At 36.8% G+C, this 26,434-nt stretch overlaps 1 long non-coding RNA gene across 1 annotated transcript in view; it reads right to left on the reverse strand.

Moving 5' to 3' along the window:
• Positions 1-395: 395 nt before the first annotated feature.
• The window catches only part of LOC103876948, a 243,967-nt gene continuing 217,928 nt past the window's right edge, over positions 396-26,434 (reverse strand). The window contains exon 5 of the long non-coding RNA XR_004178249.1: positions 396-1,763. This is a non-coding gene — a long non-coding RNA (uncharacterized LOC103876948). The remainder of the gene's footprint in view (positions 1,764-26,434) is intronic.

Raw genomic sequence — 26,434 nt, forward strand, 5'->3', positions numbered from 1 at the left:
AGAACCATCCCATAAGAATCCTTTGGGAATCTCCAAGTGAGTTTTATATAATTGCCTCTATCTGTTGTTTATAAATATGTATCTATAGGACCGGGCACAGTGGCTCACACCTATAATCCCAGGATTTTGGGAGGCCAAAGGGGGTGGACCACCTGAGGTCAGGAGTTCGAGACCAGCCTAACCAACATGGTGAAACCCTAATTCTATTAAACATACAAAAATTAGCCAGGCACGGTGGTGCACACCTGCAGTCCCAGCTACTCAGAAGGCTGAGGCAGGAAAATTGCTTGAACCCTGGAGGCAGATGTTGCATTGAGCTGAGATCGAGCCACTGTACTCCAGCCTAGGTGACAGAGGAAGACTCCATATATATGTGTATGTATATCTATATGTATATCTATCTATTATTTATTTTATAGATTTGCTGAATGACGAATCCAACAAAAGCCACAACATCCACAGAGGCAAAACCAAACCAAAACAAAAATACTATTAGATTTCGTGTTCCCTGTCTAGAACATTCTAAGGTATTTACCGAGTAATGTAGGACATATGTACATATGTTACGGAACACTTATTCATAATTTTGAATCACGCAAAGCTTTGCCACTTACTCAGAAGCATTGTCTTTATCACTCACTATTCTCCATGGAAAAAAATGAAAGGGACCTGTAGCAGAAGTGGAAAGTTACTACCTTTAGATAAACAGAGGTTTCAGAGAGCCTCCAGAAGCAAACGCACTGTGGAAATTTACTGCTAACTTATGATTCTTAGCATAAGCTGCTGAGGACAAGAAGTAGATAGCTTCCTCCCAAAACCGGTGGAATAAGGTTCTCCTGTGTCATACAATCCTTTACATACTCTTGGTTATTTTGTACTTCATACTTTCCCTCTTTATTATTTTAAGGTTTTGCCCCTCATATTTATCCTCTAATGGTCCTCATCTTAAGTTTAGGCTTTACTAGAGACACTTATCTCCTACATCATGGTTGTTTCTCTGTTTGTTTTAACTATGGCTGAGAGGGCTCCATTCCCATCTTCAGGGGACATTTGGCAAAGTCTGGAGATATTTTTGGTTATGAAGACTAGGGGAAGGTTGTGTCACTGGCATCTGTTAAGTAAAGGTCAGGAATGTTGCTAATCATCCTATAATGCACTGAACAACCTACTGGCCACAAACACACACAACGAAGAATTATTTGATCCAATATGTCAAAATGCAGAGATTAAAGACCTCTTCTTTTGATAGCCTGTAATGAAGCTTTGACTGAATGAGAATGAAACCATGGTACTGAAAATGAGAGGTTCCCATCCTCCTAGAAAATGACTGTTCTGCAGCTACGTTAACAAGAAGCTACCAGAACCAGTTTTAAACGCATTCATCCATCACTGAAAATCAGCCTCTGTTAATACCCTTTTACAAGCCAAATGATCAATGGCAGACTTTTGTTTTTGAAAGTCTGACAATCACAAATGTACTCATTCCAACAAACACACTACTCAATGCCAAATAATCAACAACAGTGACCACACCATATACAGATGTGATAAAACCACTTACACTTCTGAAAATCCACCAATCCCTGAACTCCATGCTTCTCAAAACCTTACATACAATTAGTAGGTTTCTTTTTGGGGGGGAGACTTCCTGACCAACATAGACATGCCTTACTCCCTTAAACAATAATTTTACCTTTGTCTTTATATTCCAGATACTGACAAACCCAGAGCTGTCAAAGGATTATGAGACTGCCACTCAATATCTGAAATAGAAAAGTAAAGATGAATTTATTGATTTTTATAATAAGAGACAGCTATGCTGATCATGCACAACAGACTGCTGATACCATATAGTAATTCGAGGAAGCAAGGATTTCTTCCCATAAGAAGGCTGTGGCTTTCACATAGACAAAAAACAGACAAAAAATAAACACCACTACTTTTGGTCAATAACATGGGCTTGCAAACAATGTCTCAGGTTCTCAAACCAAGCAGAGACTAGGAAGAGGCCATACGATATGATAATGCCGGAATGCAGACTAAACAAAGGAGGCTTCTTCTTTTACAAACTGCCTAGACAGGGAGGTTCTCATGAAAGATTTATAGGGCACCCAGGGCAAAGTCTGACTACTTAACTTTTCACGAATTGGTCACCACTCTAACAAACTTCCAATCATTGGCTGTCAGAGCTGGATTGTATTAGAATTGTGGCTTATTCCTCCACTCACTCATGTCCTATACAAGTTTCCCTTATATATTCAAACAAAAAAAGAAAGTCCAAGAAAAAGCAAAAAATAAAAATAAAAATAAAACTGGTCTGTACTATATAGACAATGGCAAAAGCAAAACAAGCAGCAAGAGAATAAAAAGCTTAATGGCTAAATAAATAAATAAGTAAATAAATTATCAAATGGTATACTTTTAAGCCCAAAGGTCTAATAACCTTATACAAAAGCCTAATTATTCATAATACAAAATAATATATTTGTATAAATAACTATACAAAAATAAGGCTTAATTTTACCAAAATCTTGGTATAACACTATAAAAAGCCCTGTTTGGTTACAAATCCTGGGATAAATTCAGCAAAAAGTAAATGTGGCAAAAAGAGCACAGTGGAACTCGTCAGAACTCAGATTGTTGTTCAAAGTAACTGCTCTGGCCCAAAACAATAGAGTTTGAGCAGAAGGGGCCCATTGAGGGCACCTGTTGCTCTGAGCATCCTTTGTAATCCTGCTAACCCAAGCTCTTCGAAACAGTCTCAAGTAGAACTATGTAGGACCTAGTAGAGTTCTAATAAAACTGTTGCTGTAAAAACCTAAGAAAGAAATGGTGCCTTTATCTGTTCCTACACTGACAGGATGAAATATTTCACTGGGTTTTAAGAACCTTGACCCTCAACCTAGTTTCTAGGAAATAGATTTTCTCCTTTCTGGTCACTCTGCTATAATAAAATAATAAATACAACATAATAAATATAAATATAATATAAAAGTTAATCACAGACCATATCATGAGGCTACCCAAATTTCATAGCACATTTCTTGGGAAGCATTTCACGCTTATATAATTGTTTTTAAAACATTTATTAAATGATAATTATGTCCCAGACATAGTATTGTGTGTTGGATATTCAGCAATATTTGCCCATCTATGGTTCACCATTTGTCTGTAATTAGACTATGTACTTAGAAAGCTCTAAAATTAGTTCTTAATATTGTCTTCCATTTTTTATCAATGAAACCTCAAAATATAAAATTTTAAGCTTTTCTTATATTATTTACATATTTACATATAAAGAGTAGAAAAGTCTGGCATCCTGACTTTTTGAAGAAAAATAGATGCTAGAAGAAAAAAAGTCATTTGATGCTTTAGTTTGCCATTAAAACATCCAACTGAAGTAGAGAAAAAAAAATCCTTAACCATTAATAAGGCCATTTTTAGTCCCCATGTTTACAGGATAGTCATATTAATGAAGTAATTTCATTACTAAAATAAAATTATTTTCTTCCATAGTGACACAGCATCTAACAAATTATTTAACCCCAAAATTCAGATCACTCTTAATTTTCTCATTCACTTATAATCTATCAGTTAGTCTGTTCTGCCTGACTAGTACACTCCCAAAATGTATTCCAAATCTACCCCCTCATTTCCACTGCACAGGCAGTTCCCTAATATTTGTCCTGATTATTATCACAGCCTACCAAATCCTCTCAGTTTTTCTATTCCTGCCTTTCTATAATCTACTTCCCAATAAGCAGCCAAAAAGATCACTTTAAAATATACACCATATATACAAAAACAGACACAAAGAGCAATGGAAGAGAATAGAGAACCCAAAAATAAGACTGCACACCTACAGCTATCTGATCTTTGACAAACCTGACAGAAATAAAAAAAAAAATGGGGGAAGGATTCCCTATTCAATAAATGGTGCTGGGATAACTGGTTAGCCATATACAGAAGATTGAAACTATACCTCTTCCTTATACCATATTTAAAAAAATTAACTCAAGATTGGTTAAAGACTTAAATGTAAAACACAAAACAATAAAAACCCTGGAATACAACCCAGGTGATACCATTTTGGACATATGAAAAGGCAAAGATTTCGTAATGAAGACACCAAAAGCAATTGCAACAAAAGCAAAAATGGGCAAATGGGGTCTAGTTAAACTAAAGAGCTTCTGCACAGCAAAGGAAGCTATCAACAGAAGAAACAGACAACCTACAAAATGGGAGACAATGTTTGCAAACTATGCCTCTGACAAAGGTCCATCATGTATAAGGAACTTAAGCAAATTTACAAGAAAAAAAAATCCCATTAAAAAGTGGGAAAAAGAAATGAAGAGACACTTTCAAAAGAAGACATATGCGACCAAAAAGCATATGAAAAAAAAAACAAAAAACAAAAAAACCCACTCATCATCACTGATCATTAGAGAAACGCACATCAAAACCACAATAAGATATCATCTCACACCACTCAGGATGGCTACTATTAAAAAGTCAAAAAATAACAGATGCCAGCAAGGTGGCAGAGAAAAATGAATGCTTACACACAGATAGTGAAAGTGTAAATTTGTTCAACCATTGACAGTATGGAAGACAGTATGGCGATTTCTCAAAGACCTAAAAACAGAAATACGATTTGACCCAGCAGTTCCACTACTGGGTATATGTCCAATGGAATATAAATCGTTCTGTTATAAAGACACATCATGCACACATACGTTCATTGCAGCACTATTCACAATAGCAAAGACAGGGAATCAATTTAAATGACCATCAGCGGTAGACTGGATAAAGAAAAATGTGGTACATATACACCATGGAACACCACACAGCCAAAAAAAAAAAAGAAAGAAAGAAAAAAGAACAATCTATATCCTTTGCAGGAACACGGATGGAGCTAGAGGACATTATCCTCAGCAAACTAACCTAGAAACAGAAAACCAAACCCCACATGGCCTCACTTATAAGTGGGAGCTAAATGATGAGAACACAGGGATACACAGAGGGTGACAATACAGGAGCGACCGGGGTCTATTGGAGGGTGGAAGGAGGGAGGAGGGACAGGATCAGGAAAAATAACTAATGGGTACCAGGCTTAATACCCAGGTGACAAAATAATCTGTTCATCAAATCCCTCTGACACAAGTTTACCTGTTTAACAAACCTGTGCATATACCCCTAAACTTAACACACACACACCATATAACATTCCAGCTTAAGACCCTCTATTTGGGGTGGCACAGTGGCTCATGCCTGTAATCCCAGCACTTTGGGAGGCCAAGGCAGGTGGATCAACTGAGGTCAGGAGTTCAAGACCAGCCTGGCCAACATGGTGAAACCATCTCTACTAAAATCACAAAAATTAGCTGGGTATAGTGGCACGTGCCTGTAGTCCCAGCTACTTGGGAGGCTGAGGCAGGAGAATCGCTTGAACCTGGGAGGTGGAGGCTGCAGTGAGCCAAGATCACACCACTGCACTCCAGCATGGGTGACACAGTGAGACTCCATCTCAAAAAAGAAAAAAAAGAAAAACAAAAGACCCTCTAGTGACTATCCATCATGTTTAGAACAAAATCCAAACTATTGACCATGACCTATCATGGTGGTTCCTAATTTGTTGACACTATTTCCTACCTCTTCTTCCTCATGCAACACAATCCTGCCTCACTGGCTTTTTTCTATTCCTGGAAAACATCAAACCCTTATTTGTCTTAGCGCTTCTGCACCTATCATTCCACTTGATGGAACTGACTCTTTCACTTTTTATATTGAAGGTTTCTATAGTCAATCATATCTTACAGTAAATGTCACCTATTCAGACAGGACTTTCCTATCTACCCATAGTCTCTTTACATCACTCAGCTTTATATACCAAGTATAAATTCTTCATAGCACTTACAAAATATGACATTACATTCTTGAATAATTGATTTATTTTGCTCCTTGTCTTTCTCATTCGTTGGAATATAAACCCTAAAAACGCGTGACTGTCTTACTCACTTATGTAACCTCAGCACTTACAACCTCTGTGCCTGGCAGATACGAGATCAATAAATACGTGTTGAGCAAATACATTTATGATGAATCAACTCATGAAACCATGCATTTGGATGGGGAACAGGTTCAGGTTCAGAGGAGTCAGAAAAACATCTTACATGTATGAACCACAGAACCTCAAAGAAGCAATGGATGGTTTCCCATTTCTTGCCTTTATTATAGTTCTTCCTTGACAGCCTCAAAAGTGGTGTTTAGGTTTGGCTTATTCAGGATTATTTGATATCTTCTCCTTTAGAGGTCATACCAATTTCTAGATCATTATTGTCCAGAGGCAAAAGAGACCAGCACATGTCCCAGAAGTACATCTTCTTCAGGGACTATAATAAAAGCTTTAACTAAGAATACTTATTAATCATATTTTATTAAGTCAGGAAGCACTTGAAGACCAGCATGTTTCCTAAGTCTTGGAATGGTAGAGGTAGAAACACAAGGCTCTTGAAAACTCTTAGAATTGGTGCCAGTGTGTCATTTAACTCCCCTGACAAGCTCTTACCCTTCCTTTTTGCATCAATATAAGGCAGGGTTCATCATGTTATTTTTGAAAGTATATTGCTCATCTATAGTGTTGTCATAATATTTTTTTTTATATAATCACACCTTCACTACATAGATCTTGGTCTTTAATTTGTATAAAGATATGTGATATGTGCAGAGCAGCATAGTAGTGAAAAATGAATAAACTTAAAACTAGAAAGACCTGGGTTCTAATTCTGCCCCTCACTAGCTATACGAACTTGGGCAAATCTCAAAACTATCTCTCTGAGCCTCTTTTCTCACAGTAATACTTAAAATATTTCACAACATTGTTACAATAAATTTTCTACAGAATACATTCATTATAATGCCTGACACATCATAGAAAGAAAGTAAGTATAATTTACCTCTTAAAGTTTGTTGTCTATCCTAACGGCAAGTCACCTTGAATGTTTTCGGAGCATTGATAGGGCAAACAAAATATATTTTGAAAATAAGAAATATAACCTTTCAAATAAAAATATGAAAGTATAAATGTAGAAAAATAATATACAAATAATAGAATATCTGGAATACCAAGCATTGTAAATAAAATCATAGATATTAACTTGGGTATGAAAGAATTGGCACAGCTGGGAGGCAGCTCCTGGAGAACAGGTCAGGCACAACACCCACCAGAGGAGTCAGCCCTCTCTAAGAAGGATTCAACATGGAGGGCCACGCTTTTTGTTTGTTGTTGTTGTTGTTTGAGACCTCTCTTTGTCACACAGGCTGGAGTGCAGTGCTGCGATCTCGGCTCACTGTAACCTCCGCCTTCTGGGTTCAAGCAATTCTCCTGCCTCAGCCTCCCAAATACCTGGGACTACAGGCGTGTGCCCCCATACCCGGCTAATTTTTGTATTTTTTGTAGAGACAGTATTTCGCCATGTAGGCCAGGCTGGTCTCAAACTCCTGACCTCAGGTGATCCACGGGCCTCGGCCTCCCAAAGTCCTGGGATTACAGGTGTGAGCTACCATGCCTGGCTGAAGGGCCAAGATTTTAACTTTTTATTTTGGAATAGCTTAAGCATAAAAGTTACAAAATAGGAAGTATCCTTGTACCCTCTACCATTATTTTCAACATTTTTCCACATTTACTTTCTTTCCTCTCTCTCTCTCTCTTTCTCTTCCTCCATGTACAATATTTTTCTGGACTATTTGAGAATAAGTTGCAGAAATTTTCCCCATTTGCTTTTCTAATTGCTTCCATGTAAGTTTTCTAATAACAAAGATGTCCTTTTACATGATCATAACATAATTATCAAAGTCAGGAAAGTAACTTTTTTTTTTTTTTTTAGACAGTATCTTGCTCTGTCGCCCAGGCTTGAATGCATTGGCACTATCTCAGCTTACTACAACCCCCGCCCCCCAGGTTCAAGCAATTCTCCTGCCTCAGCTCGTGGAGTAGCTGAGATTACAGACGTGGAAAGTAACTTTGATACCATAGTGCCACCAATATATGGGCCTTTTCTCAGAGCTCTCTAACTGCTCCATTTGTACCCATAAGTAAAAGACAATCCTGGATTATTCAGTTGTCCTGTCTAGTCTCCTTTATCTGTAACATTCTCTGCCTTTCTTGGTCTTTCATGTTACTGATAATTTCCAAGGATACGGATCAGTTATTTTTGAAGAATGCCTCTGAATTTAGGCTTGTCTGCTGGTTCCTCATGATCAGATAAAATGATGAATGTGTAATCTACCATGGCAAAGAACACATACATACCCACCAGACTAGAAATTAATAATAAATATTTTACTTTATTTGAAAAATAAACTATGGAAGAAAACATGAGTGCTCACCGATGAGAGAAGAAGGCAACAGACTATTTTAATTCATTTTATCCTAGTCGTGATTGGCTTAGGAGCTTTAGAGGAGACAATGACCCTAGAAAGCCTGGAATTATGACAGAAATAAGGAGGAAATGAATTGAATTATCTATAAAGGTAGAAAAGGAAATTAGTACTTATGTTTTATTTCATATTTTTGTTAATTAAAGCAAAACATTTATGCTAAGCTCTAGTCCAGCATATAGATGTGCATTGTTTACCATAGGAGAGTACACAGCCTAGACCTCTCATCACCCTAAAGTGTCCTGTGAGATGGAAACTGACTTATGTAACTCCAGTTTACTAGACTTCAGATTTGGAGTGACTTTTCTCATCTCCTCTTGCTGGGCTTCCTACGGCTTCTGAAGCGTTACATGTAGAAAACTGCTTTCCAAGAAGCCCTCCCATTAGGATGCTATTAGGATCAGCTGATTTCCATTCACAGCAGATTGGCGCCCACTGAAATTAAGACTTTAGAGATTTCGTGACTAACGTGGCCAACTTTTTGCAATGAAAGTTTAAAACTGCGCTATTATAAGGATTTCTCTGTGCACTAAAAGCTTAGAGAATAGAAAAAAAACACGTAGAAACTGCAGCATCTTTAAAAACAAGACAGTTGCATTTTAAAAAAAATACATAAAGAAATTGGAAGACAACAGAATCCCAGCTGATGCCATCATTACATTTTATGGATATTCAGTCTAAAGCATTTAAATTTAACGAATAAAAAGACACAGGGGAAGAAGGTAATGTTCCATTTTGGTACTTTAAACCTGTTGTTTATGTTTTACTGAATGAGTTCTCAAAATTTTCAGCTGTTCCTGCTTAAAACCAGAGGCACAAATATTTGAGATCTGGAAAAAGATTATGAATCAAGACAAACACTCAAATTATTTTAAAGAAACAGGAAACATCTCAAAATTTCAGTGACAGGAGATGGGAAAAACATCATTCTAAGCAGTGATTCACACCATGAAACTCACATCAATTTATCAGAAAATATGGTATTACCAAAATGAAAACTCAATGATGCTATTCTTTGAAAGAATAATCCAAAATTTATCTTGCAAAAGAAGACTAACATCTACCTCCATTTCTTTTAAGTAAATTCTCTTCATTAGCTCCACCAAATCTCAGAAACGTATATTATAAATATTTTCTTATACATAAATTTTTGAGACCAGACACTGAATGCTTTTTAAATTATAACATTAAATATATGAATGAAACAAAATGAAAATCTAGGCATTCAGTCTCACCAGTAAGGTAACACTTTTCCTTTCGTATATTCAGTATATCATTAATGCCAGGTGAGGTATCAGGACCCCGGCATTGGAAAGGGGTTGATTTGCAGGTTGCTAAGAAGAATTTACGGATGACAGTATAGGTTTGAAAAGGAAAGTTTTATTAGATAGAAAGTATGCTGTAGAAGAGTGCAGGGTACCTCAGCAAGAGAGGAGTGAATGTGCTGTGGCGGGTTTTCCTTAGGAACATTTATGAACCTTAAAGTGGGACCTTAATGGTACTTTGGTCCATATTAGCCACGTAGATCACGATAAAGGATTATATTTGTAGACATTTTAGTGCCTTAATTAGCCACGTAGATCATGATAAAGGATTACATTTGTAGACATTGCAGTGCCTTATTGCCAGCAAGGGTTGTACAATGAGTTTTGGCATGCATGCATTCTGGAGATGTATAGAAATTCTAGTTACTTACAAGCTTCTTTTTGGAAAGAGGCCTGGAACCAGATGCTGACTTTAGATCCTAAGGAAATCTAATTACTTACAAATTCCTCAGATAAGGAGTTTTGTCTCTGTCTGGCCTGTCTGATGATCACCAGGTGATCTTTGCTCTCCTCAATTAATAACAGGAAATATCTGTTAGGCACATTACCTCACAGTAGACAACATATAAATAAGTTAATGTGGCATGATTCCTATTTATTGGTAAACTATAAAAGAAAAACAAACAAGTACATAAAATTCTGCTCTCTATTTATATTCAGTCCTGGTCTGTGTCCACATTTCTCTGTCTACCATATGTACATATCAAACTAAATGAAAGCAAATATCAGGAAAAAACTAATATAATTTTTACAGCAAAGATAATATTAGCTCAATGTGCTCATTTTGACTGTGTATGTCCTAATACTTGATAAATACAAAGAAAGTATTAAACATTTGAATAACTATAACTAGTGAGTAGTTCATGAGCCATTCACAAAAGTCCTTTAACCCTCACATGCCATGCACCATGATTGAGGCTGGGGATAAAATAGTGAACCATAAGATCAAGGTCCTTTCTTATCACTTATCTCAAAGATAGTAATAAGAACTGTAAGAAAAATGAAGCAGAATAAAATTAGAAGAACTGACAAATAAGAAGGAACAAGTAGTGTGTATGTGGTCGGGGAAAGCCCTTCTGAGGAGGTGACAAATTAGGTTAAAAGCTGACTGATGAGAGGCTCTAGCCATGAAATGACTTGAGAGCAGAGCATTCCTGATAGACAGAAAGGCAGATGCAAAGGTGTCGCTTGTTGGAGGAAGAGAAAGAAAGGCAGCATGGTTAATTTCGATGAACACACACCTCTGAACTAACTGATGCATGCCTTCTGTCAATCCAATCAAAACAACCTAAACAGATCGATCTGATCAGTAGCTACAGACACAATTCACTTTAGGGTTCCTTCCCCTTGGGATACAACATAGATTCAGGATGGGAAACTTGGTGTAGAATAGGTTTACTGGATAGCCATGGTCCTTTATGATAAAACCCTGCTTATTCTTCTTTAGAGGCTTATGAGCTGTCTTTAAATCTTGACTCTTAAAATAGTGTCTTTGTAAAAAGTCTGCAGAGATGAATATCAACACTTGGCACGCCATCTGCATAGAGCTAATTATATACACTTGTTATTTGTCACTATAAGATATTTCAGAATGAAATGTGCAAACCATCTGCCAACAACTTTATTCACATTTCTTGGATCATCAACAAGAAACCTTATACTTGTCCCCACCCCTCCCCCGCCCCCAGAGAACACAAATTGTAATGTGCCCAAGGTGGGTAGATGAAAAATTCTAAAAATGGCTTTGGCATGTACCAGAAAATAGGAGGTATTTTCAGTAGAATGTTCTAGAATCATTTGTATCTATCAGTCTGCCGTGTGTCCTTGATACAGTGTTATACAAATCAAACCTAACTCTGCAAGTGTCAGACCGACACCAGTGCTTTTAGCATTGTTTATATGATTGTTGGGTAAGGAAGAACAAAGAATCTATGAGCTTAAAATAAGTTGCAGTTTGCCATTTGATTATGTAAATATGTGGCTGCATGATCCCCAAATTCTCCAAATCACATTTTATGCACAAAGACAAAACCAGCTTTTGTGTCTTGAAAAACAGGTGCACAATTATCCCTGCAAAGAAAAAGAGAGTCATTTGCAGTGATTTTTTGGGGAAATGATTGAGCAATTACAGACATACATACTAATTTTGTTTCACCCTTTGACCATCTTTTATTTGCAAAACGCATAGGCTTTTTCTCTCTCTTTGATAAGAGAAAGAAGCTGCAGAAACAAAGATAAGGAAGTTGGACAATTTATGCTGCTGCCAGTGGAAATCAACCTGGCACCACTTGTACAAGCATTTTTCAGAGTACTGGCCATGTCTGAGCATTTAAAAAAATACCCAGGTAGTTTAATGCATCTCTTACTGATAAGACTTGTCTGAACATGCCCACAGAAATCCAGGGATTCAGTATTTTTTGCAACATGTATAATTTTTAATTGTACTTTCTAGTAGTCCATCTGGAAATAAATTAAGAGGTGAAGGAGAAAGACTAAAACACCCTATATTTCGATTTGCAAATTTGACTCACTTTCTTTCTACCTGTGGTTTGCTCAAGGCCGAAAGGGCCACATATTTGTTGTCACATAAGATTAGAACTTGGACAATTCTAGAAGGCAAAAAAGAAATGTCATTCTTTACTACTTGGAATCGTTTCACCAGTTGAATACTATTTTCACTACCTGAGTCACTTTCAATGTTTGAACTCTGAAAAATTTCCAGGATTGCAAATATAATTAATACTATACAAAGTTAAATTTATATTTCTCAAATTAAAATTTTATAAATAAAGCTGGCCTAAATGTATACATCTAAAATGTTTATACATACATATATATATGCATGCATATCTGCTCACATGGACACACACGGTCATCTTTATATATATATCTTAAGGATCAGATGAAGAATCTCTAATTGTAGAAAACTATTTTGCATAATTCAAAATCACTGAAATGTCAATTACCTTTAACAATTATCCCATTAAAACTACTTGGGAGATTTTCAAGTACAGATAATTTTATTCCAATAAATAATTTGATAGGGCTACTGGTAAACCATTAGAATAGAAACACTTGGCATAAATGAGTCACAGTCAAATACTAGAAATATCATAATATCAATAAGATAGAAAAATATATCTGAATATTAATTCTAGATTGTACTAAATAATGATAAATGTCCTGATGTAAAGGGTACATGAATCAACATTACTTAGAGAAAAGGCTCAAAGCATATACCGTTATACTGCATCCTTGGCCATTTCATTTATCAAGTCCGTGAACGCTTTGAATAAGAAAAAAGTGATTTGCTTATTATTTGTTAATAAAAAGAATCTGAAAAACAGCCAGCACATGAGTGAATTGAAATTAAAAAGAGCAGCATGAAATGATGGGCCAAATTTATGAAAAATAAAATTATATAGATGAATACAGTCTAGATTTTATCAAAACTATGCGAGCATAAGCACAGGATAGGGAAGATGGTCTGGAATCTTTGCTCTACCACTTACTCATTGCACGAACTGGAGCAAGTTGCTTAACCTCTTTGTGTTTCCATTTATTCATCCACAAAACAGGTATAATAAAAACAGTACTGATCTTTTATGAATGTTGCCAGATTAAATGACCTTAAAGAATTAGCAGTCACAGACTCAACTCTCAATGAAAGTTAATTACTATTGTGTTTGTTTTTTAAAAAGAGCTGTATTGCCTAAAAGCTCAATGTGAATCAACAGTGTGATGAGATAGCCAAAATATATTGACCTTGGACTGCATTTAAAGAAATAAAACATCAAGACTGAGAAGTCTATGGGAATATTGACAAATGATCATTCAGCCCCTGGCCACATTCTTCCCCTCCTGGTGCCTCTGCCTTCTGCTGTCTGTCTCTTTCCTCTGTTTTTCTATGTTCATCTCTTTTATACATGTTTCTCTCCCTATCTTGCTCTTTCGCTCTTTCTATGCCACTTCTCTTCTGTCCTTTAGAGGAAACCTCAATATTCCTGAGTGCATCTAGGGGAGAGCAAAAACTCCTCTTGACACACTCTTCCTTCTTCTCTGGTGAAGGCAGGAAGTGGGAAAATGGAATGGCCACTCTATAAACAGAGACCACCAGGCAGAGGGAGGAAAAACTCTGAAGAGCCACACAGGCTGCTGTCAATAACATCCAAGTCAGACAGTTTAAACCAAGCTTCTGCAGTTTAGCAGGGAACAAGAAGACTCAGTGGAGCAATTACAGGGAAGAAGATATTTCAATTAAAAATAGATATACTTTTTACCTAAAATCTTCTAGAATTAAGAATAGTATCCTCATGAAACAGTAAATTTTCTCTCACTCAGAAGTTTGAGAAGAGGCCAGAGAGCCTATAATTATATGTAATCATGACAGCTGGACTCAAGCATCCTTGAAAAGGCTTGTCAAGTTAACTGTGCTTAGAGACAAAATCACTGACTTTGTATATGCTGTGACTTGAAGTGCAATATAGACCCTCCAATGAAACAGACAAGTAATAACAAACATAATTTTGACTCCAAAATGGAACAAGACTTGGATTGTTCCATTGGATCAAGACTTTGAAAGCTCTTGTCAAAATGGAAAATATTGTCCAGCTGTTGCGGGAAGTCAGGGACCCGAACGGAGGGACCGGCTGAAGTCGCGGCACAAGAACACAAATTGTTAAGATTTAATGAACATTTACCAGTTCCCAAATAATAACTTTCATAATTTCTTATGCCTGTCTTACTTTAATCTCTTAATCCTGTTATCTCTGTAAGCTGAGGATGTATATCACCTCAGGGCCACTATGATAATTAGGTTAACTGGACAAATTTATTGTAAAACATGTGTGTTTGAACAATATGAAATCAGTTCACCTTGAAAAAGAACAGAATAACAGCAACTTTCAGGGAATAAGGGAAGACAACCATAAGGTCTGACTGCCTAAGGGGTCGGGCAAAATAGAGCCATATTTTTCTCCTCGCAGAGAGCCTATAAGCAGACATGCAAGTAGGGAAGATATTGCTAAATTCTTTTCCTAGCAAGGAATATTAATAATTAATACCCTGGGGAAGGAATTCATTCCCGGGGGGAGGTCTATAAATGGCCACTCTGGGAGCATCCGTCTTACGCAGTTGAGATAAGGACTGAAATACGCCCTGGCCTCCTGCAGTACCCTCAGGCTTACTAGGGTGGGGAAAAACCCTGCCCTGGTAAATTTGAGGTCAGACCAGTTCTCTGCTCTCGAACCCTGTTTTCAGTTGTTTAAGATGTTAATCAAGACAATACATGCACCGCTGAACATAGACCCTTATCAGTAATTCTGCTTTTGCCCTTTGCCTTGTGATCTTTGTTTTTGCCCTTTGTCTTGTGATCTTTCTTTTTACCCTTTGCCCTGTGATCTTTGCTTTTGCCCTTTGCCTTGTGATCCTTGTTGGGCCCTTATCAGGAGTTTCTGATTTTGCCCTTAGAAGTATGTGATCTTTGTTCTCCCTTTTGCCCTTTGAAGCATGTGATCTTTGTGACGTAGCTACTCCCTGTTCTTGCACCCCCTCACCTTTTGAAATCCTTAATAAAACTTGCTGGTTTTAAGGCCCAGGTAGGTATCACAGTCCTACCGATATGTGATGTCACTCCTGGAGGCCCAGCTATAAAATTCCTCTCTTTGTACTCTTTTTCTTTATTTCTCATCCGGCCAACACTTATGGAAAATAGAAAAAACCGACGTTGAACTATTGGGGGTGGGTTTTCCCAATATCCAGCAGGGGTTATTTTTTAATCATCATTATTTTATTGTGAATTTATTTCCAAACTGGGCAATGGAACATATATATGAGATAAAATAGACTTCATTTTATGTGTAAAATAGGCAACTGGAGAGAAGCTATGAATAATAAACTCCACTGGTGTATGTACTTCCTTTTGCTTCTATGTCTTTTGATTTAGGAAGGCATTGCTTATTTATGTGATAGAATGACAAACCTCTGCAAAATTTCTATGTCATATACTGATCACCCATTACTTGACCCCACAGATATGACAAAAAATGCACATAACTAAAATGTTGCCATTTTCAATATACTCAATATTATTGCTTTGCTAAGCATGTCAAAAAGAAAAGAAAAACTCATTCTTCACTATTATTTGCAACCTAAGTGCAATTGTCAATGCTATTTAAGGATAAAATATAAATATAAAAGGAAAGGGGGAATATAAACTCAGTATCCAAAATATAACTACTTCTGACACAGATTTTTTTTAAAAAGCACTTGATGTATTTGTTACAGATACATTCACCTTGAAATTTTACTACCTACTTGCTAATGAAGATATAAAAATTACTTATTTTATATAATGGCTTAGGAAACAGGATTTTTTTTCAACAACATAACATTCATCATGGAAGTCAGTAGTTGGCTTAAACTGCATTTTTTTCCCCTCACTTGCCATTTAGAAAACTAAAAGAGCAAACATTCCAAGAAAGAAAGATGTTTGAGAGCAGGGAAACAGCTCTAGGACACTCCAGTATCCTCTCCCTGTTTCTTTAGAATAGCAAGCTACTAAAGAAAGAGTTTTTCAGGTGGAATTTTGAGAGATCAAGTTTGAAGATGTGTCAGTGCAGAACAGAACACACACTGTGTGAGCAACAAGTTAGGCAGATAAAAAGTAATGCAGATAAGACCAGGTGCGGTGACTCACGCCTGTAATCCCAGCACTTTGGGAGGCCGAGGCAGGTGGATCACTGTAGGTCAGAGGTTTGAGACCAACCTGGCCAACATGGTGAAACCTCATCACTACTACAAATACAAAACTTAGCTGGGCGTGGTGGCGCGTGCCTGTAATCCCAGCTACTGAGAAGGCTGAGACATGAGAATCTGTTCAACCCAGGAGATGGAGGTTGCACTGAGCTGAGATCCCACCGCTGCACTCCAGCCTAAGTGATGGAGCGAGATTCTGTCTCAAACAACAACAAAAAGAGTAATGCAGATAAAAGGTCAGAGATGAATTTTGAAGATGCATTGAACAGGTAGAAGAGAAAGTGTGTGACAGAGACAAGAGAAAGAACGTACAGAGATGGTTTAAATAGAGAAGAAAAGGAAGTCAAACATGTTACCCATCATGCTGTTACATTTTACTGTGCCCAGTGTAAGGTCATGAGGAATATCTTGAGTAGTTCCCAGGAGTTCAGTATTTTTATTTTGTTCCTGCAACCTATCATTTCATTTTGTTCAGAACATACAACTGAACTTTTCTAAGATAATTTATGAAGAAACTTTTAAAGCCTTGGAACTTTGTATTATTGCCACAAGCCTGATCTTGCCTCTTCCACACATGGTGGTACTAGAATGTATCTTTTATTTCTTTGATCCCAAAGGTCATTCTGCAAATTCCTAAATCTAACATCAAAGGAAAGGAGAAACTGGTGGATTCTTTTTCTGACTTTAGCAATAATTTCATAAGTTTCATTTTGCCTTTTTTTCCTCCCACAATAAAAATGAACAGGACACACTTACTAAATCTTCTGCCAACCCAGGAAAACAGGTCCTGCCACACACTAAGCTTTTGGGTTACAATAGCAAGCAGTCAAAAATCCTGAAAGAGACATGGTTCTTCTCACCACCAAAACCATGTGATTTGGGGAAAGTTATTTCCCCTCTCTGGATTTCTGTTCTGTCCACTGAAAAGTAGAAATCCTTAATTTGGTGCCTGCTAATGTCTTTCATATTTTTAAAATTATGTTATTCTATAAAACAGGGTGACAAAATAATGATTTCTAAAAAACTGTCATTTCATTCAATTCTTATTTGACTTAGTTCTTTATAATGTACATATTTAATGTTTTAATACATATTTAAACAGTTTATATTGTAATCCTAACTTTTTTCTGACTTTTAATGAATCTAATTCTACTTTGCTGTCATGAGAAGAGTTATGGCACAACTGCTCTACCGAAGTGAAAGATATTAGTTTGTTGAAAAACACACACACACACCCCCCAAACCTATTATTTCTTCCCATCAAAAATAATTTCTTTGATGACAAAGGGTGGGAAGGAGATAATGTCATCATAATCAGTCAATAATGTATGTTATAGTATAAAGAAAAACAGATCTCAAGAAAAATGGATCTCAAAAAATATGCACTAGTTTTTAGCAATTAAAAAACATAGTGTAAATATTGGCTACTTTTAAAAGGCAAGACTGAGCTTGGGTTATCTATGAATGTGTACCAAAAACAAATGATTCCTTTAAATAAGTGTAATTCTCTCAGCCACAAATGATCATACTATGGAAAGTGTAAGCATAGTCTTATAGCAATTACCTGTGGAAAATTCTACCAAATTCTAGAGTATCAAAATTTTGCAGAGTCACATGACACCCCAGTCTTCAGATTATGAAAACAAGTTAACCCACTGACTTGATACCCAGGAAACATCTGGAGAAATCACTAAACATGAAAGTTTATTCACCCTTAGAAAAGACTATAATGATCTGATGAACCACCAGAGTGATGGCTTATGCCAAATTATACGAGTACCACGCTGTTTTTATGACTATGGCCTTTTAATGTAATTTGAAGTCGGGTAATGTGATGCCTCTGGATTTGTTCTTTTTCCTTAGTCTTGCTTTGGCTATGTGGGCTCTTTTTTTAGGATTGCTTTTTTTTTCATTCTGTGAAGAATGATAGTGCTATTTTGATGGCAATTGCACTGCTTTTGACAGTATGGTCATTTTTACAATATTGATTCTAACTATCCCTGAGCATGAGATGTGTTACCATTTGTGTCGTCTATGATTTATTTCAGCACTGTTTTGTAGTTTTCCTTGTAGAAGTCTTTCACATCCTTCGTTAGGTATATTCTTAAGTTGTTTATTTTTTGTTTTGTTTTGTTTTTGTTTTGCACCTATTGTAAAAGGGGTTGAGTTCTTAATTTGATTCTCAGCTTGGTTGCTGTTGGTGTATAGCAGTGCTACTGATTTGTGTGCATTAACCTTGTGTCCTGAAAGTTTTCTGAATTCATTTGTCAGCTCTAGGAACGTTTTGGATGAGTCTTTAGGATTTTCTAGGTATATGATCATATCACTGACAAACAGCAGCAGTTTGAATTCATCTTTACCAGTTTGGATGCCCTTTATTTCTTTCTTCTGTCTGATTGCTCTGACTAGGACTTTCAGGGGAAATGCTTTCAACTTTTCCTCATTCAGTATATGTTGGCTATGGGTTTGTTATAGATGGTTTTTATTACCTTAAGGTATGTAACTCCAGTGCTGATTTTGCTGAGGGTTTTAATCATAAAGCAATGCTGGATTTTGTCAAATGCTTTTCCTGCATCTATTGAGATGATTGTGTGATTTTTGTTTTTACTTCTGTTTATGTTGTATATCACATTTATTGACTTGCAGATGTTAAACTATCCCTGTATCCCTGGTATAAAACCCATTTGATCATGAAGGATTATCTTTTTGATATGCTGTTGGATTCAGATAGCTAGTATTTTGTTGAGGATTTTTGCATCTATGTTCATTAGGGATATTGGTCTGCAGTTATATTTTTTTGTTATGTCCTCCCTGGTTTAGGTATTAGGGTGATACTGGCTTCATAGAATCATTTAGGGAGGATTCTCTCTTCATCTTTTGGAATAGTCTCAGTAGGACTGGTACCAATTCCTCTTTGAATGTCTGATAGAATTCAGCTGTGAATCCATCTGGTCCTAGACTTTTGTTGTTGTTGGCAATTGTTTTTTATTGCCATTTCAATCTCGCTACTTGTTATTGGTCTGTTCAGAGTTTCTATTTCCTCCTGATTTAATCTAGGAGGTTGTATATTTCCAGGAATTTATCCATCTCTAGGTTTTCTAGTTCGTACACATAAAGGTGTTCACAGTAGCCTTGAATGATCTTTTGCATTTATATAGTATCAGTTGTAATATCTCCCATTTCATTTCTAATTGAGCTTATTTGGATCTTCTCTCTTTTCTTGGTTAATATTGCTAATGGTCTTTCAATTTTATCTTTTCAAAGAACTTGCTTTTTGTTTCACTTATCTTTTGTATTGTTTTGTTTCAGTTTCATTTAGTTCTGCTCTGATCTTGATTATTTCTTTTCTTCTGCTAGGTTTAGGTTTGTCGTGTTGTTGTTTCTCCAGTTCCTTGAGGTTTGACCATAGATTGTCTATTTGTGCTCTTTCAGACTTTTTGATGCAGACATTTAATCTTACAAACTTTCCTCTTAGCAGCGCTTTTGCTGTATCCCAGTGGTTTTGATAGGTTTTGTCACTATGATTGTTCAAATAATTTCTTAAATTTTTAACCTCATTTGATTGTTGACCCCAAAATGATTCAGAAGCAAGTTATTTATTTTCCATGAATTTGCATGGGTTTGAGGGTTCCTTTTGGAGTTGATTTCCAATTTTATTCCACTGTGGACTGACAGAATCCTTGATGTAATTTTGATTTCCTTAAATTTATCGAGATTTGGTTTTTGGCCTATCATATGGCCTATCTTGGAGAATGTTCCATGTGCTGATGAATACATCACCTGAAATTGTTGGGTAGACTGTTCTGTAAATATCTGTTAAGCCCATTTACTCTTGGGTATAGTTTAAGTTCATTGTTTCTTTGTTGGCTTTCTGGCTTGATGACCTGTGTAGTGCTGTCAGTGAAGTACTGAAGTCCCCCACTATAATTGTGTTTCTGTCTATCCCGTTTCTTAGGTCTAGTAGTAATTGTTTTATAAATTTGGGAGCTCCAATGATACATGCATATATATTTAGGATTGTGATATTCTCCTGTTTAACTAGTATTTTTATCTTTATAGAGTGTCTCTCTTTGTCATTTTTAACTATTCTTTGAAATCTGTTTGTCTGATGTAAAAATAGCTACTCCAGCTTGCTTTTGGTGTTCATTTGCAAGGAATATCTTTTCCACTCCTTTGCCTTAAGTTTATATGAGTCCCTATGCATCAGGTGAGTCTCTTGAAGACAGCAGATACTTTATTGATAAATTCTTACCCATTCTGCCATTCCATATCTTTTAGGTGGAGCATTTAGGCCATTTACATTAAATGCTAATATTGACATGTGAGGTACTATTTTATTCATTGTGCTATTTGCTGCCTGAATACCTTCTTTTGTTTCATTGCGTTATAGGTCCTGTGAAATTTAGGTTTTAAGGAGCTTCTATTTTGTTGTATTTTGAGGATTTGTTTCAAGATTTAGAGCTCCTGCTAGCAATTCTTGTAGTGCTGGCTTGGTAGTGGAGAAGTCTCTCAGTGTGTTTGTCTGAAAAAGACTATCTTTCCTTCATTTATGAAGCTTAGTTTCACTGGATACAAAATTCTTGACTGATAATTGTTTTATTCAAGTAGACTAAAGATAGGACCCCAATCCCTGCTGGCTTGTATGGTTTCTGCTGGTGTTACTCTAATAGACAAGAAAATAGATTTTCCTTATAGGTTATCTGATGCTTTTGCCTCACAGCTCTTAAGATTTCTTCGTCTTGACTTTAGATAACCTGATGACCATGTGGTTTGTGTGATAATCATCACATGGTTGTTCTTCGAGCTTCTTGTATTTGGACATCTAGATCTCCTGAAAGGCCAGGGAAGTTTTCCTCAATTATTCCCTCAAATAAGATTTCCAGGCTTTTAGCTATCTCTTATTCCTCAAGAACACCAATTTTTCTTAGGGTTGGTCATTTAGCATAACTGCAAACTTCTTGGAGGCATTGTTCATTTTATAAAATTATTTTTTCTTTGTCTTTGTCATACTGGGTTAATTTGAAAGCTTTATTTTCGAGCTCTAAAATTCTTCCTTCTACTTGATCAATTCTATCGTTGAAATTTTCCACCGTATTTTGCATTCCTCTAAGTGTGCCTTTCTTTTCCAGAAGTTCTGGTTATTTTTTAGTTATGATATCTGTTTCTCTGGAGACTTTTTTCGTCCATATCCTGTATTATTTTTTAAATTTCTTTAAGTTGGTTTTCACCTTTCCCTGGTGCTTCCATGAGTAGCATAATAATCGATCCTCTGAATACTTTCCCTGGCAATTCAGAGATTTCTTATTGGTTTGGATCCATTGCTAGTGAGCTAGTGTGATATTTTGGGGGTGTTATAGAATTTGTTTTGTCCTATTACCACAGTTGTTTTTCTGATTCCTTCTCATTTGAGTAAACTATGCCAGAGGAAATATATGGGACTCAAAAGCTGCTGTTCAGATTCTTTTGTCCCAGGGTGGCATCCCTTGATTTGGTGCTTTCCCCCTTCACCTAGGGATAGGGCTTCCTGAGAGCAGGACTGCAGTGATTTTCATTGCTTTTCTGTGTCTAGCCATCCAGCAGAGCTACCAGACTCTGGGCTTACAGTGGAAAGTGTCTGCAGAGTCCTGTGATGTGATCCATCTTCAGGACTCTCAGCGATGGATACAAACACCTGTTCTGGTGGAGGTAGCACCGTCATGAAGTAAACTCTGTTAGAATCCTTGGTTGTAGTTTTCTTTAGTGCACTGGTTTTCTCAAATGCTGGTTATGATAGAAGTGAAGCTGTCACATAGACAGACTCATGATTTCTGATCAGCCAGGATGTTACAGGCAGTGGTATTAGCTGTTGTTTTCTCCCGTCTTGGAGCACGGTTGTTCTGTTGTAAGTTGCTGTAATGGCTTTAGTTGGTTGGCCTCCGGCCAGGAGGTGACACTTTCAAGAGAGAATCAGTTGCGGTAACATGGAGGGATACAAGTTTGCCCTAAGGTCACCTGGATAAGTATTCAGGTTGCTCAGGTGATGAGTGGGGCCACAGAGCTCCCAGAGTTTATGTTTTCTGTCTTCAGCTACCAGGATGGGTAGAGAAACACCATCAGATGGGGGCAGGGTTAAGCATGCCTGAGCTCAGACTCTCCTTGGGTGGGGCTTGCTGGGCCACTGTGAGGGATTGGGAGGTTGATTCTCAGGCCAATGGAGTTATGTTCCAAGGGGTAGCATGGCTGCCTCTGCTGTTTTGCATAGTTTGCTAGAGTAGTGGGGAAAGCTGGCAGTGAGGTGCCTCACCCAGCTCCCCCAGATTCTACCCAGGAAAATTGAGGCTCAGCTGAAATTATGACAAAGTTCCAGTGGAAGTCTGCTCCCTGTGGCCCTTCCCCAAATCTATTGGCTGCTCTCCCCAAGGACCCCTGTGAGATAAAGTCAGAAATGGCTTGCCTGGGCTTCCCTAGGGAACAGAAACGCCTACGGGACTCTTCCCACTGCTTCTTCTACTTTTGTATCTCACTCAGCTCTCTAAATTTGTTTCAGCTCTAAGGTAAGTTTAAATCCTTCTCCCAAGATCTAGATTTTCAGGTTCCCCAGAGAGGATGTGTGTTTGGAGGTGGCCATTTCCCCTCTCACACTTCGGGCACTCAGTTTTTCAGATGTCTCACAGAATTTGCAGAAGCAAGTCGCTTCTGTGAAGTCTTTTGGGTTTCCTGATATGTTCATACAGTGGTTCTTGAAGCAATAGTTCATGATATTAGTCTCTACACACTGTTCTGTCTGTTTGATTGAGAGCTGCAAGTTAGTCCTGCCTCCTGTATGCCATTTTTCTAGTTATTATAAAGAAAAGGGGCTTCTTTGGATTCTTCTTTTTTTCTTTTTCTTTTTTTTTTTTTTTTTTTTTTTGAGACAGAATCTTACTCTGTCACCCAGGCTGGAGTCCAGTGGCATAATCTCAGCTCACTGCAACGTCCGTCTCCTGGGTGCAAGCAATGCTCCTGCTCTACTTGTTTTAAAGTAGCAATTACTAAACAGTATGGGTTGACAGAGCAAGAGAAAACAAACCAATGGCAAAAAGAAAAATCCTAGAAACAAACACATACATACGTGAACTCTTCATTGATACCAAAAGTGACATTGTGGAGCCATGGGAAAGGGTGGTCTTTTCAACAAATGATACTGGGATAAGTGGATATCCCTGTGAGAAGAAAATGTAACTTTACTCCTCCATTCTACCATACAAAAAAAAAAAAAATGCCAGGTGGATTTGAGACCAAAATGATAAAGCTTTTAGAAGAGTAGAGGATATTACAAAGTTTACAGTGAAAGGAAACATTTTTGTTTTGATTTTTAACAGAAAACAAGAAGCACTAGCTATTAAAGGTGAAGATAGATATTTTTGGCTATGTTAACATTATGTATCAACGGAGTTGAATAACAAGTCATAGAATAGAAATGGCATTTGCAACTCATAGAGTTAATTTTAAAAGTGCAAAGGCAGAATATAGACACCACACAGTAGAATATATATATATATCGAAATGGCCAACAGTCAAATTAAAAATTGATTGTCTTCATTTTTCATCAGAGAAATGCAAATTAAAACCATAATTATACATCACTATACACCCACCAGAAATATCTAATTAAAAAGAGTGACAGTGTAAGTGCTGGCAAGGATGAGGAGAGATGGGTACCCTCATAAAGCTTGGTGTTATCCACTAAAGCTGAAGACATCCTCTATGACCTAGCAATTTCATTCCTATGTATAAACTCAACCAAAATTCATTCACAAGCACCGAGAGATAGATAAAAGGATTTGCATAGAAGATTCATTATTCACAGCCAAAAGCTTCACTCAATTCAAATGTTCAAAAATTGATTAATTTAATTGTACATATTCAACAGAACACTGTAACAGTAATGAGAATGAACAGACAGTAGTTACATGTAAAAACATAGCTGAATCTTATAAATGTAATGTTAAGCAAAGAACCCGTATGTAAAAAGAACACTCACTACAGATATCAATTTATGTAATTTTTCTTTATATGTGTTTTATGTATACCACAAACAGGTTTTTTTGAAGTCACACTATTAATACAATAACGTGTATGATCATGCATGTGCCACAAATCTAAGGGTTTAATATAAACTGTCTCATTCATTTTTGAAAACAACCCCTATTTTATAGATGAATCACCAGAGGCATTAAAAGGTTAAATAATGTACCATAATGACAAATGATAGTACCAAAAATAGACACAGTCTTGATTATAGAACTGTGTACAGAGTATATAGTCTGTCTTATATGCATCATCTCATTTAATCTTGTTAACTTGCAATGTAGGAGCTCTTATTTCTACCACATATGAGAAAAATGAGCCCTGGGGAGATTCAATCAAACACTTAGGGTCACAAAGCTAGGAGTAGCCCAGGCCTCTACCAGCTACACTACACTCCCTTCATTTAGTAAAACAAACAGGAACCTTTTCATTTTTTATTCTATACAAGTCCACTGAAATAAATTAGCATCCTGGCTTATCCCAAGTAATTTGGTGAACAAAACATGCTATACTGAGTCATTCAACCCGGTTATTCAAAAAATAAGGTGTATCTCTGTTTCCTAAATAAGAATTGAAAATTAACACGCAGAAAGCCAGCATCATTTGGTTCTGGCTTTTCATGGCAGCATGTGACTAATGATTTCACATTTGTGATATGGCATTTCTAGGACCTAACCAGAACTAGCTCTGGCAATTAGGAAATCCAGTTTGAAAGAACAGTGCAGAGCAACTAACCATAGAAACAGTCAGTGGTACTTGTGGGATACAGGTGGCTAATTTCCTCAAAGCAGTAGCAGAATCTTGCATTCCCAGTGTCTTTATCATAAACTGCAAATGTAACAACGAAGGAAACCATGTGGGGAAGTTCTAAGGAAAAGAAGAACTGTGCAGAGAGAAGTAGAGAAAGGGAGTAGGGGTAGTAAAGAGACAAAAAGAAAGGGAAAAAATTAAGGTCAAATAATTTCCATTCCTTGGTACAATTAATATGAAAAAAAAGAAAATAGAAAAAAAAAAGAAATAAATAATAACCTTCTGCCCGAAGGGAGAAAAGAAAACCTAGTCAGTGAAAGGGGTGATTAAAGAAATCTCCATTCTGAAGTCTGCATTTGTGGAATCAGACCACATTCTAATGACTCTCAGCATTTAATCACCAGTCTTCTAACTTCTCAGTCTGAATTGAAAAATGCCATCCCACATTCAGCATGATGTCGCAATAAAATGACTTCTTCCGGCAACTTGCCTTGTAATTTGTGTGAATTACAATTGGTTTACCCAGTAAAATAATGTGATGCCTGTTGATGATCTAAAAACTTAAAAGCACCATTTACTTGCTTCCCGGCCCTGAAAATAAATGGTTAGCCACCAAATTTATAATTTCAGAAGGGCCTGACTACCACTATTTGAGTCACTACTGCACACAGTAGCTCTGGTAATACTGACATCAAAATATCTAGGGCAAATTTTGAAAACAAGAGGAGTTTCATCCAATGTCTCTTCCTTTTGAGCTTCTTTAACTGTACTAACAATCCTTTAATGGGGATTATTAGTCAGAAGGGGATGTCCAGTCTTAGTTATCAGTTTCATGCAGACTCCTTTCAAGAGATTTCCTTCCACCTTTCGCATGTGTCTTATTTGCAAATTCTACCCTGTATTGCTTGTAAATCTGCATTCCCAAAGGAAAAATAGTAAAATTCATATCCTATATTTATATGAGGTAACACAGAAGTTCAACTGCTTTCTGAAACTAGTAGAATGTTAGAGATACTCTTTATCATTTGAGAAGAGACTCCCAATATTCTCCAAGGGAACTCCAGTAAAGAAGAAATAAAAATCCTTCAAAATACTGTTATGTTCTAAAATATATG

The sequence above is a fragment of the Papio anubis genome, chromosome 14 (assembly GCF_008728515.1).
Source record: "Papio anubis isolate 15944 chromosome 14, Panubis1.0, whole genome shotgun sequence".
Taxonomy (NCBI): Eukaryota; Metazoa; Chordata; class Mammalia; order Primates; family Cercopithecidae; genus Papio; species Papio anubis.